We start from the raw sequence: 12271 nt of genomic DNA, 5'->3' as shown, positions 1-12271 counted from the left end.
AGTTCTGCTGAGCACAGATGTTTGTTTTAGGTTAGCAAGGCAGGTAGCAATGCATGGTGACAGTTTGGCTAAATAGTTAACTTTTATCTGATTGTCCCCTAGGGAACTTCCTTATTTACCCCAGGCCCATCTCTGTTTGTGTTGGTAAAACATCCCATCTCAAAGACATTCTGGCTATTCAGAGTTAGCAGTCTTTTGCCTCCTAAGTCAACCCAAGCAGACATTGACCTGTTAGGTGTCACAAGGAACTCCACAATATCATCTCTTCCCAAAAGCTAGGTATAGCAGAGACTGGGCTCCTACTTTGACAAACAGAAAACTGGGAACCAGAGGACGGAACACATTGTCTAAGATCACTCATAGAGCTGAGACACAGAGTCAAACTTAGAGATGTCCAGGCTGCCAATTGCAAATTCATTCTACTCTTCCACATTGCCTCTGAAGATTTTGGCAGAATCAATCAGTTGGGTAAATCTAGCCATTATTTCCTTTCCCTCTCATAGGTGTCTGAGTAGGTGCTTTGATACTTGGAAGGTATGTACATCCAAGGAGGGTTTCTTTGTGCAATATTCAACTGAAGCTTTAATATCCATAGTTACAATTAGAAATGCTTCCGATAACCAGTCTTAAATCCAAGCTGGACTACACAGTCTCCTACACAGTTAAGGTGTTTCTCTGTCTGTGAGCAAACTAATGCTGGCAGAGGGATTTTTACCACCTCAAGAAAGATGCATCATCCGTGGATATACTATTATGGATGCAAGTGATAGAAATGACCAGAATAAACACTGACAATGAGTTCTGCTTTCAGGCTTCGTGGCCAGTTTTTCCCTTTTTCATGAGAAATGACTAGGTCCTAGGAGTGCAAACATTCCCACTCTGTAATGGAGGCATTGTGGCCCAGGAGACTCAGAGTGAAGGTTTCAGTCAAACATGGAGTTTTATTTAATACCCCTTCCTGATTATCCTGAGCACTTAGAGCCAGAACACATATTTGAACAACTAAACAGATACTAATGCACCATTCTGACCACCACTGTGTCTTGTATATGAGGATGGATCAAATAAACAGTTCTATGACAGTCAGCATAGGTGGGCAGTTGTAGGCTTTGCTGTAGGGCTTCAGGATCAAACTGCCCTAAAGGTAAGTAAATACCAAGGTCTTGGTTTTTCAGACCATACAAGAAGTCGATTTATAAAGCAACAGGTTCTGGTGCCATCATTTTCTTTGTGTGGCAAAGTAAGGAAAAATTGCCAAATACTTGAAGCTGAGTTCAGGGTCTTTCGTGAACATGGACAGAGCAAGGAGGGAGCTCCCTGCTCCCCCAACTGCAGGGGCACCTCCACATCACATACAGGCCTGCACCTGTAGCGAGCTGCCTTCTTCCCCATGTGAGTGACCAAGAGTTGCATATCTCAGGCAAGAAACCAGGGATGGAGACTGATAGTTACCATAAACGGTAAGGTCCTCATGTGTGGGGCATTTGTGTTTCAATCTTTGCACTGAAACAGCTAGTGCAGAAAAATTGTAGCTCCAAGGATCATGAACCACACCAGATTAAAAGTTACAGCTGAAATTATGTCCATATTGAAATGTCATTCAATTGGAAAAAACAAAAGACTTTCCTTCTTATAAAACCTTCCCAAGAATATATTTGTGGCATGAAGTGTTACACATGTGAGTCATGTGACCTGCTTGGATGTGATTAGTTAAAAACAGGAATGCTCTGTATAGATATTCTCTGTGTTAATAGAAGATGATAGGGGTCAGAATAAATTATTTTCAGCAGGTGACATTACCCTTCCCTTCCAGAGTGTAATGCATTTATGTCTTGCTTTAGTAAAACTGCTGAAGGACAGCTATACCAAAGGACAACAGTTCAGAGAAACAACGTACAAGTAGTTTTTGAGCTGACAGCAGCATATGATTCTGAGAAAGGCACCATTACATCAAAACAGTGCCAGACAAATTGTTTTCTGGTGGAAACAATTGATGTCTATGTAAGACAGGGCTGCGTTTCTGACCAAGAGCCTGGTGACCATTCTGAGTCAAGTACACATGGTGTGTCTCTGCCATGTCTGTGCAGTGACACCTTGCTGCAAGAACTGGGAATCACTGTAACAATGGTGCAATGCAGTGTCAGTCCTGCATTGTTTTCTGTAGATCCTTTTTGTTTTATTTCCGGTGCAGGATGGAGGAGAAAGCTCTCAAACCTTCAAGTCAGGAAGGTCACTGACCCAGGAACACTGGGAGCTAAGCTTTGCTTGGAAAGGGAGGAGCCCTCAGGCCCAGCACACAAGCTAGCTATGAAGGCAGAATGCAGTCCCCTTGGAGTCATTGTACGGGCTACTTTATCCTGGAGCACAGACCGGCTGCGTCATTGCAACTAAGTCCAGGCTGAGGGCTTCTGTCAGGACTGCCTTTCTCCTCTTAATGATTTCCTCAACCTCCATTTATATAATCTCTGTACTCACTGTCACACTGATTTTTCACATTCACTTTTCTTTCATTGTTTCATTTTTGGCATTAATAAAAGTCTTATAAGAAGGAATCATTACGTAAGTTCTCTCTTATTTAAGTGATGACATCCAATATAAATGAAGGACATGCTTAGAAAGCTGAGCGTTTGAAAATAGGTTTCATTACTGCTTTCAAGTACAACAAATCTAACTGGACACATGTATGATGGCCTGTGAGTGTTATTTTGCTACAGTTAAACAGGTGGCTATACTTAGCATGGCTTCTGCTCAGCCAAACCACATTGGACATCTTTTCTCATTGTTCAATAAATAACTAGCTTTAATAAATGGCAGTAAAATCAACTGCTCTCCCTGGCACCAGGAATAACATGACTTTTGTCATCACTAACATGAAGAAGCAATAGCCCTTTGTTTTGGGGGCAGTAGGGTTCATTTTAAAAATTCTTTTTATATCCTAGATAGTACTCCTCTATAGCAAAAGAAGATGGAAAAATGTGGCAGGGGATTTAGCTCAGTGGTGCTGCCGCCTTCCTTGCAAGCACAAGGTCCCAAGTTCAATTCCTGGTATCAAAAAAAAAAAGAAGAAGATGGAAAAATGTTTTACTATTCTGTAGGCTGTCTCCTCACTCTATTGATTGTGTCCTTTGCTATGCAGAAGCTTTTTAGCTTGATATAGTCCCATTGGATGATTCTTGGTGTCAGTCCTTATGCCTGTGGCTTCAAGTTCTTTACCTATTTTATCTTCCAGCAGATTCAGTGTTTCTGGTTTTAATTCTAGGTCTTTGAGGCATAAAAAAGAATGAAATCATGTCACATGCAGGAAAATGGATGAATCTTGAGACCATGTGAAGTGAAATAATTCAGACACAGAAAGTTAAGTATTACATGGTTTCCTTTATATGAGAAACCCAAATTATAGACTAAAACAAAAGACAGATGGTAGGAAACAGGAACGCAGACATTTCGGAGATGGGGAAGGGGGGTCAAGGGAAGGGGGAAAGGGGAGGGGAGGGGGACAAAGGCACCGAAAATGATCAAGATATGATATATCCATGCACCAACTCCCCCAAACAAATCTTAGCTATTATATATCCTAAACATACACTAGTAACAGGAAACCAGTAGCCCTAGATCTGCCTCTTGCCTTTCTCCCTGCCTCTCTGCCTCTTGGGTCAGTGGCATCTCTAGGTCATGAAGCAAGGTGGGAACAACCAGAGCAAGGGTGGGGGTTTGGTTTGGGTTTGGAGGAAACAGGCTAAAGGCATAGAAAGGAAATAGACCCAGGGGATCCTGGTGCTGAGAAGCACAAAGAGGGGCCACATTACATTCCTCATCGTCCCTGGTACTGACAATAAATGCTTTTCCTTGATACACACACTGCAGACCAACCCTCAGATCCAGAGAAGAGCAAGTTGGCCCAAGGAGCTGGCCTGAGAAGCAGGGATCTTAAAACCCAACCCTACATGCGCATCTTCTCAGCCATTCTAAGGTTGCCTTCTTCCCAGAGGAAGCTGAAAGCCTTTTCCACTTGTAGCTCTTACCTTGCAGTGGTGTCCTTGTCCTCCTGGACCCTCTATGGGGTGTATCTGCTACCTTCCTCCTCATACACGGTTGAAGATTCTGTGGCCACAGTGCTATATGCAGTGGTGACTCCCATGCTCAACCCCTTCATTTACAACTTGAGGAACAAATACATGCAGCGAGCCTTGAAGGGCCTCTTCTGCTGGAGCAAGGTCTGGGCTTGGTGACAGCAGCTTCTTCTCAGCAAAGGTGCCCTGTCTCTTCCACGCTGTCGTGAGGGAGGGGACTGTGCCGAAGACCCACCTGACAGGTGTCCAGCTTGGCTCTGCTTTTCTGCTGTCTTCACCCTCATCCACCCGCTCAAGTAACCCTTCCTGTGTGACCCTGGTGCACCAGGCCCTGTGGAGACAGCTTGCTTGTGTGGACTTAATTTCAGTCCACTCCCTAGCCACCATCCTGACACCTTACCTGGCCTGTGAGCTTTGCAGTGTTCTTCCTGCTTAATGTCCGCACAGCCCTGTGCTGGGGTGGATGTGAGGGACCCTCTTATCATCCTCGTGGGTGAGCAGATGCAGGCTCAGACGGCCCCGCTTTCTCACAGGTGAACAAGTTGTGTTTGGTGGAGACAAAGGGCCTTCTTTCACTTCTCAGGGCAGGCACTCTGCCAAGAGGCGCTCCTGTCCCCAGGAGGCAGGAGAAGCTCGGGTTCTGGCCTCATGGCACAATCCCTGGCTTGGGAGCCCAGTGCAGGAAGCACAGAAAAGTGCCCCTCCCACACTCCCAGGTGGACTGCAGTGTGCCTGCCTGGGGCCCAAGTCACAGGCATCCTTGCTGGCTTCCCAAGGGACGGTCACAGATGAAGTGCAGAGGATGCGCTCACCACCACTTGGGCACATGTGCAGCCGATAATAAGAGGAGCTGTGGACCGCCCTGAGAATTTCCAGGGATGGATGCATTGCGGCTCTGTCTCCATCATGACCTGCACACCATGCCCTGGACAGTCCCTTCCTGAGAGAGAGGTCGGGTCTGTGCCCCTGTCCTGCAGTCAGGATGGGCCCGCGACTGCTTCCACTGGTGGAGGACAGCTGGAGTGATACCTGGTGACATTCCTGGCTCTGTCGCAATGGCAGGGCAGCTTCTCTGTTGTCATCAGAAAGTGTGCTCTGGGAGCCCAGAGCTGCCTGTGAGGAGTCCACTTGCCCTGGAGCCACCATGCTGGGCAGAAGGCCAGTTCAGCAGGGAGAAGCTGAGGGCACTCTGGTCTCCAGAGCCCTGACTCGGTGTCTGCCCACCCAGGCGGGAGAGCTCAAGAGTGAAGACGCCCACAGATGACTCAGACCCTGCCTGCTTGAGATGTCCCCACTGTGCCCGCTGAGATACGGAGTCCACATGGTGCCCTGCCCAGGTGCTGGCCTACCGCATCTGTGGGCACAGCGAAGTGGCTGTCTGAGTGCGATACAGAGATGCAGCAGAAACAGAGCGATAGGAAGGAGCAGAGAGTGGGGGAAGAGTGAATGTGGAAACTGGGAGAGAATACTGAGGGTAGATGAGGTGGGCCACTCTGTAGAAATATATTAATTTCCTGGGTCGACTTCAGAGGCTATAGAAAAGCTGTCCACAACAAAACCATTGGGACAGCTTGACAGGCGGGCAGGGGTTTAGTTGAAAAAAGCAATCAGGCCCAGGAGATGCCGCCGAAACCTCAAGAGAGGGAAAATCTTGGGGCTACCGAAATTGTGGAAGGGCATGGGAAAAGAAGACAAGTGCACCAATTTATGCTTTAAACGGAACGCGACTGACAGCAACCTGGAAAAGCACAGGCCCCGTGTGTGAACATGTACACATGCAGAAAGAGTAACACAGTAGAGCCACTTGGCAGCTGGTAAAGGACACCGCACCATGACTCGCCACTTGGTCTTGATGCTCCTCTCAGTTTCCCTACCTGACATTATACTGTGTTACCACTTTGGCTCCTTCTGTACTATATGTTACCCCAGTAAAATGTGAGCTCCACGATGCTGGAGATTTTGTTTGCTTAATGTCACAGTTGGACATGGTACTCTGCACATATGGGTTGAATGAAGGACTGGGAGAAAGTAATCGCCACATTGTAACTTATTACACTGATAGACGGATGAAACAGAGATGAAGATGGTTTTTTTCCTGGTACTAGGGATAGAACCCAGGGCATTCACATTAAGGTGCAGCTCCAGCCCTATTTTCACATACGTCACAAGATGGTCTTGCTAAATCATTGACTAACCCAAGCTGGGCTCAAATTCCCAATCCTCCCGCCTCAGCCTGGCAGAGTGCCAGGATCACAGGTGTGCACCACCATGGCTAAGGAAATATACGCACCTTAACTGGATTTCACTGCTACTGTAGTTGGGGTTCGGGGCTGCTGGGCTGATGGGCTGCTGGGTGCTGGTCTTCTTTTGTGTCTGGAAGATGTCAACAGGGGAGGCACCACTGAAGATGGGAAGGTGGGGATGGCACCGCCAGGGAGCCCTGTGCCTCTGCACTGGGACAGACACTATGGCACCAGGAGGAGACAGGACCCCCGCCAGGGCCTGGTGAGAGGAGAGGTCCTTCCAAAGACAGGATTGTTTTTCACAGCCCAGGGAGTCAGGGATTTAGCTCAGTGGCACCGCGCCTGCCTCGGCAGTGCAATGTCCTGAGTTTGATCCGCGATAGAGCACCCCCAAAACAAACAAACAAACAAACAAACGTGTAGAACACAGCCCACGGAGAACAGGGCATTGAGGATACCAAAGAGCTGGCATAAAAGCACACCCTGTAGTGGCTTGAATTCTCTGGTCTTCCTTCAAAGTCCTGAGATTGGCATTGGGTGGAGGAGAGGCTTAGAAGACACAGCTCTCACAAACAATGGGCTGGACACAGAGCTCATCGTTGTCTTCTTGCCCATGGATTCATCTTCATTTTCACTTCGTCTTTGTCCTGTGTTCCTTTTCTTGCCTTTTCAGCCACAAGAGCTCCATTGTACCTATATCACGTTTCTGTTGGTTGCTGTGGGACACCTCCCCCCCCCAACTCCTCCCAGTTTGTGTGTGGCACCTTGGTGGAGAGGGCAAGATGCTGTCTTGCTGGCATCAACTGTGGTCCTCAGATCAAAGGAAAGAAATGGCTGGAGGGGCTTCTCAGAGGAGGGGGCCCCTGGGCATTTTCCCGTGTGTTTATAGGACACTGAACTGTCAGCCTCTCCCATAGCTTGCCCTCCGCAGGGTGTAGGGATACACGGGGTCGTTTCCCAGGCACCTCCAGCACCACAGAGAGCCACCAGCCTTTGTGGCTAGTTGCAGGATGGAGCGCGGAGTGCACCTGAGGGCCGTGCCAGCAGAGGAGCCTGCTGCTGGGATATGCCCGGATGACTGGTGGCTCCTCGGTCCTCCTGCACACATTGGTGGGGCCCTGCTTTGTTTCCCTAGCAGTCAAGAGGAGGGGGGATGGACAGGTGTCTCAGGCCACGTCCCCATCCTCACTCTCTCCCTTGTGCACACTCAGCCCCGGCTCAACAGGAGGGCACCACGGGATGGCAGAGACGAATGTGGCTGCCGGAGCAAGTGTCCTGGGCAAATCCCGAGGACGGGCACGGGCTGGGATCCACATCCCCACTGTGTCCCCAGGCCTGGACCTCGTGTGCGTGTGTGTAGGGGACAGGACGGGCTGGGCCCGTGGCCATCTCCTCCCCCATCAGAACTCAGCGATGGGGGATGGGCCAGCACAGGGCTCACGGGTGGGGCTGACCCTGCGGGCATCGCGGGGTCCAGCGGCATTCCGGGGTGTCCAGGCCCGACCGAGGCAGCGCCTGTTCCTACCAGGGCTCTGGAGAGCCTGGCAGATGCCCCCGTTACGGAGCTGGGTCTCCTGACGCCTCGGTCCCTCTGTGGCCAAAGGGGTCTGTGGGACTCGGGGCTGGGCCAGCTTGGAGGGGATCAGACACTTGCGGGGCCATCGATGGGAGGCAAGGGACAGCCCTTTGCCTGGCAACCAAAAACTAGTTGAAGCAGGAAGACCAGGTTGGGGGAAAGCAGCCCACCCTGAGGGCCCATTGGCGCAGGCGCCGTGGGCATGTCGTGGTGCACTGTGGGTCTGAAAGGGGTGGGGCTTCATAGGCGCCTTCTTCCCCTCAAGGAGTGCGTAGCCCTCATCCTCGTCGTCGGGGCGGGCTCTGAGGGGACGAACCGAGACACCCATGCAGGCCCCTTACCACGGCTCCAGTGGAGCAGAGGGCCATGAACGTGACCAGGGTGGCACAGTTTCACGGGTTGTCCAGATACCTCGGGGCCCATGGCCCTTTGGGGAGATTGTGCTCGTGGTCAGCAGCCCAAGGATGGACCTGCATGAACTGTATCCTTCCTGACGTGGCCGGCGTGGCCCAGAACGTGGGGGGACAGAGAAGCGTCAGGAGAGGGGCGGCTGGGACTCAGCGGCGCAGGGATGGAGAGCAGGAGAGGCGAGGCTGAAGCCGGAGGCCCGAGGGCCGGGCCCAGGAGCAGGGCTGTGGTCCGGGCCAGGGAGAGCCGGGCGGGCCGAGGCGGGGGAGGCAGAAGCCTGCAGAGAGGAGGCCTGAGGCGCCCAGGATGTGGGGCAGCTGCAAGGCGGGGGTGTGAGGGCCTGGCCGGTCCGGGGGCCCGGTCCCTACAGCACCGTGCCTTGACCACTCTCTACAGCAGCCTCAGGGTGCCTTTCCCATATCCAGGAGAGGCGGAGGTCGCCCGAGGGACCTTGACCCTTCTCAGAGAACACGTTGACATTCGCAGGGAGTTCATGGTGGATGGCAGTTTGTTGACTGTGTCAGTCCTGCAAGGCGCTGGGGCTCTGGGGCCCTGGGGCTCTGGGGCTCTGGCCCCAAGCAAGGGGGCGGCTGTTAATGGACACAGGGAGGAGCCTAAGTGTTAGGACCAAACAGGGTGTGGGCTGTAACCTAGCTAAGAGTCCTGACTATTGGCTGGAGTTTCCTTTTCTCTCTTTCAGGGGATGGGTTGACCCGGACCGTGACAGCCTCCAGACAGTGTTCAACCGCTTCCTCGACGACCTTGCCCTGCTCTTGCGGACCATGCGGTGCTTTGGGCCCCCATTTCCCCCCATGTCTCTGCCAGACAAAGGGGGCTGAAGCCCAAACGCCCATGCCAGACAGCTCATCCTTCCCTAGGCCCTAAATTCCTGAATTAATCATCACGTCCTTCTTAGACCTTAGTTTTTCCTGCCTTTGCTAGTTACTCATTGGGTGCTCGGGGCCCACTTGTTTTGTTTCCCTGTTGTTGTACAAGACACAATGAAATGTGTGTCACTGCAGAAAATAAAGCTGAGCAATGATTCCATGCCTGAGTTTCTTTAGCTGAAGCATCTCCCTACTCTAGCTTTTTCCTCTGAGGACAAAGGCAACTGCCTGGGGGGGACACGTAGTTACAGGTGGAGGTAGAGGTGGAGTTAGTTAATTCAACAACACCTGGATATAAATAGCCCAGAGGACAGGAGTATTCACACCCATGGCCAGGAGGTCAGGAGAGCAAGAATATTGTGCTGCTGGACTGAGGGGCTTGGTCCTGCACCTGCTCCTGCAGGACCCAAAGCAAGGCACTAAGGAAGTGGGCTCCAGTGGGCTGAGGGCATCGTGGCCTAGTAACTGACTCCAGGGGCCTCACCTCAAACTTCCTGCATGGGGCTCAGCCCCCGGGACCTAGGCTCAAACCAGCCCTCGCCCTTGGCGGGAGGACAGCTCAGGAACCAGGAGCGTCTTCCTCACCATTTCTACCACCCTTGGCTGATGCTGGTTGGGAGGCTACTGACAAGAGGCGTCTCTGTCCAGGGTAGTGAGAAGCTGGGGAGAAGAGGCCCCTTTGCCAGGCTGAGAGGAGGGTCCAGTTCCTCCTGTGCAAAGCCCCCAGTCCCCAGCCACCTCAGCTCATCCTCCCCCCAGAACCACTGCTCACTGCTCATGGTTCCTCATGGTTTGGTGTCAGTGGATTACAATGGATTGATCTGTCTCATAGCGAGTGGAGTCTCCTGTGAGGCAGGAGTGGGAGGGGGAGCAAAGTCCTTTCCCTGTCACAAGAAATTTGGTTCATTTGCACATGACAGCTGTCTCAGGTTATAAAGACAGTTGCTGGGTGAATGTCCTTGAAGAAATGCTTGTTTCCTTCAGGTTGTTTTCTTAATAAAGTTATTGTCCACAAAGACAACATATACAGGAAAACAATCAAAAGGGAGCATGGAGGTGAATGGAGCCCTGGGCAGGGATGGAGCGGGAAGGGGTCATGGAGGCTCCTGGTGTAAGAGTCTGAATATGTGGGGAAGGAGAGGTGCCCCCTGAGGTAGTAGGACTCAGTGCAGACCCCATCATGACCACCTCTGTGTAAGGCGCTGTGCCAGGGAAGCATGGTGGGGAGGCCAGAGAGGGTGGGAGGAGGTGTGGAGGACAAAGATTTGTTGAAGCAGGACCTAAAGTAAAATAAGCCTTGGGAAGTGCGCCCCACCTCGGATCACCACCGCCACCGCCACCACCACCACCTCCTCCTCAGAGCTGTAACTCCTTATTCTGTGACAGATAAAGTACACAAGGTTCTTGGCAACAGAGTCCAGTGACGACCTGACTTCCCAGGAACCTGCCTTCCTTCAAGGCTGGCCTCCCCGCTGCCCCAACCCGGTACTCATAGGGCAGACAGTTACATTCCTGTAAATGAGATCTTTGAAAACCTTAAGGAACTGTATGGCCTTAAAAGATACAGATGAGGGCCTGGGGTTTAGCTCAGTGGCACTGCGCCTGCCTCCCAAGTGTAAGGTCCTGAGTTCGATCCCCACTACCAAAAAAAAAAAACATAAAAAGCATACACATGAGATTGGCAACCGTGTCCTGTAAACAAAGTTCATGACGCCCTGTTCTCACAAGATTCACAAGAAATGAAACTGTCATCGTGTGAGATGTGACTAAATTGCTTTTTTTTCTTCTTTTTTATTTTTGGTTCCGGGGATCGAACTTGGGTCCTTGCACTTGCGCAGCAGGTGGTGAATACACTGAGCTAATTCCCCGGCCCTAAATTGCCTTCTTTTTTTTTTTCTTTAGTTCTTTTATTGGTACATTTTAGGTATACAATTCATTTACATTTATCATTGGGTGTTTGTACCTGTATATGATATATCTTGGTTCTTAGTTTTTCCCCATCACCTGGGCGCCCTAAATTGGTTTTTATTTGCTTCTGTATCTTCCTTACACACCCCCTAGTTTCATGTCACTAGAAAGACCACACACCCCCCTTGATCAAATATATAAAAGCTGGAACTTCTCTTTGTTCAATGCTTTCCTTTGGACAACAGTCTGTTGAGTCAGTGTACACCTTAAACCTGAAATGAATTCTCCCAAACCTCATTGGTCTGTGCTGTCTCTTGGAAATAGTATTTCCTGGGAATTTTAAAGGTAAAAATGCGGAGGAGTACGTGAGATATTTTGAGATCCAGTCAGCCCTGGACACCAGATGTCATAATAAGGTCATACTCTTCAGAGGTTGAAAAGGAAAGCCAACTCGGAAGGTGATCGTGAGAGTCACTGCACTGCAGCTCTGCCTGAGCTGCTGACCTCACCACGCCTCTGCATCCCCTAAGAGCAGTCTCCTCGGGTGGGGACTTAGTTCAGTGGCACCTTGCCTAACAAGCGCAAGGTCCTGAGTTGGATACCAGGTACCCGGGCGGGGGGCCGGGGGAGATAGGTCTCCGTGAGCCTTCCTCCAGCCTTCCCTGAGAACCCAGAACCCACCCACTTGCCCCTGCTTGGAGAGTTTCCTCCTCCGCCCTCTCCCCCAGGTGTCCCCTTAACCCTTGTGTCTCAAGATGTATAATGTCATCCTTTCTGGTTTTATCTTTAAAACCTCCTTCGCCTCAACCTCTTTGGCTGTGCTCATAGTGCACCGAGGCATGCACATTCCTATTGCGAGGCTATTCTATCCCCTATAAATGCCATGATGCCTTAAAGATGGGCAGGGGCTGGCTCAGGCCTGGGGCCCTGGGGCCTAAGCCCCCTGTAGGGTGTCATGGGGCAGGCGCTAGGGGCTGGCACTCGGCTGCCTTCTGAACTTTGGTTTATGGTAGTCAAAGGGAGAGGGTGACAGGACCAAGTCCCCCACTCCAGCAGTTCACCAGCCTTGCACTCTGACCTCGTGCCCATGGGTAGGTATGCTCATGTTTTCTGCATTATTGATATTCACCTGTTGTTGAATTTACTAACTCCACCTCCGTGTGTAAATGTGTATCCCCC

The 12271-nt window shown here is 50.9% G+C and overlaps 1 protein-coding gene across 3 annotated transcripts in view; it reads left to right on the top strand.

The window, feature by feature from the left end:
• Gab3 (GRB2 associated binding protein 3) overlaps nucleotides 1–9344 on the top strand; it is a 78400-nt gene extending 69056 nt beyond the window's left edge. The window contains exon 11 of one of the 3 annotated variants that reach the window (XM_004875194.3): nucleotides 8998–9344. The gene's annotated coding sequence lies outside the window, so the exon portion shown is untranslated. Of the gene's footprint in view, nucleotides 1–2191; nucleotides 3225–3259; nucleotides 3458–8997 lie in introns of those variants that run through there. The other 2 variants (XM_021252449.2, XM_021252447.2) reach the window with 2 other exon arrangements.
• The last annotated feature ends 2927 nt before the right edge of the window (nucleotides 9345–12271 follow it).

Source organism: Heterocephalus glaber, unplaced genomic scaffold, assembly GCF_053883595.1.
Source record: "Heterocephalus glaber isolate CG9 unplaced genomic scaffold, H.glaber_assembly_v1.0 deba00001863, whole genome shotgun sequence".
Taxonomy (NCBI): Eukaryota; Metazoa; Chordata; class Mammalia; order Rodentia; family Bathyergidae; genus Heterocephalus; species Heterocephalus glaber.
Note: the sequence above shows the minus strand (reverse complement) of the source record. Positions and strands in the feature narration are given on the sequence as shown.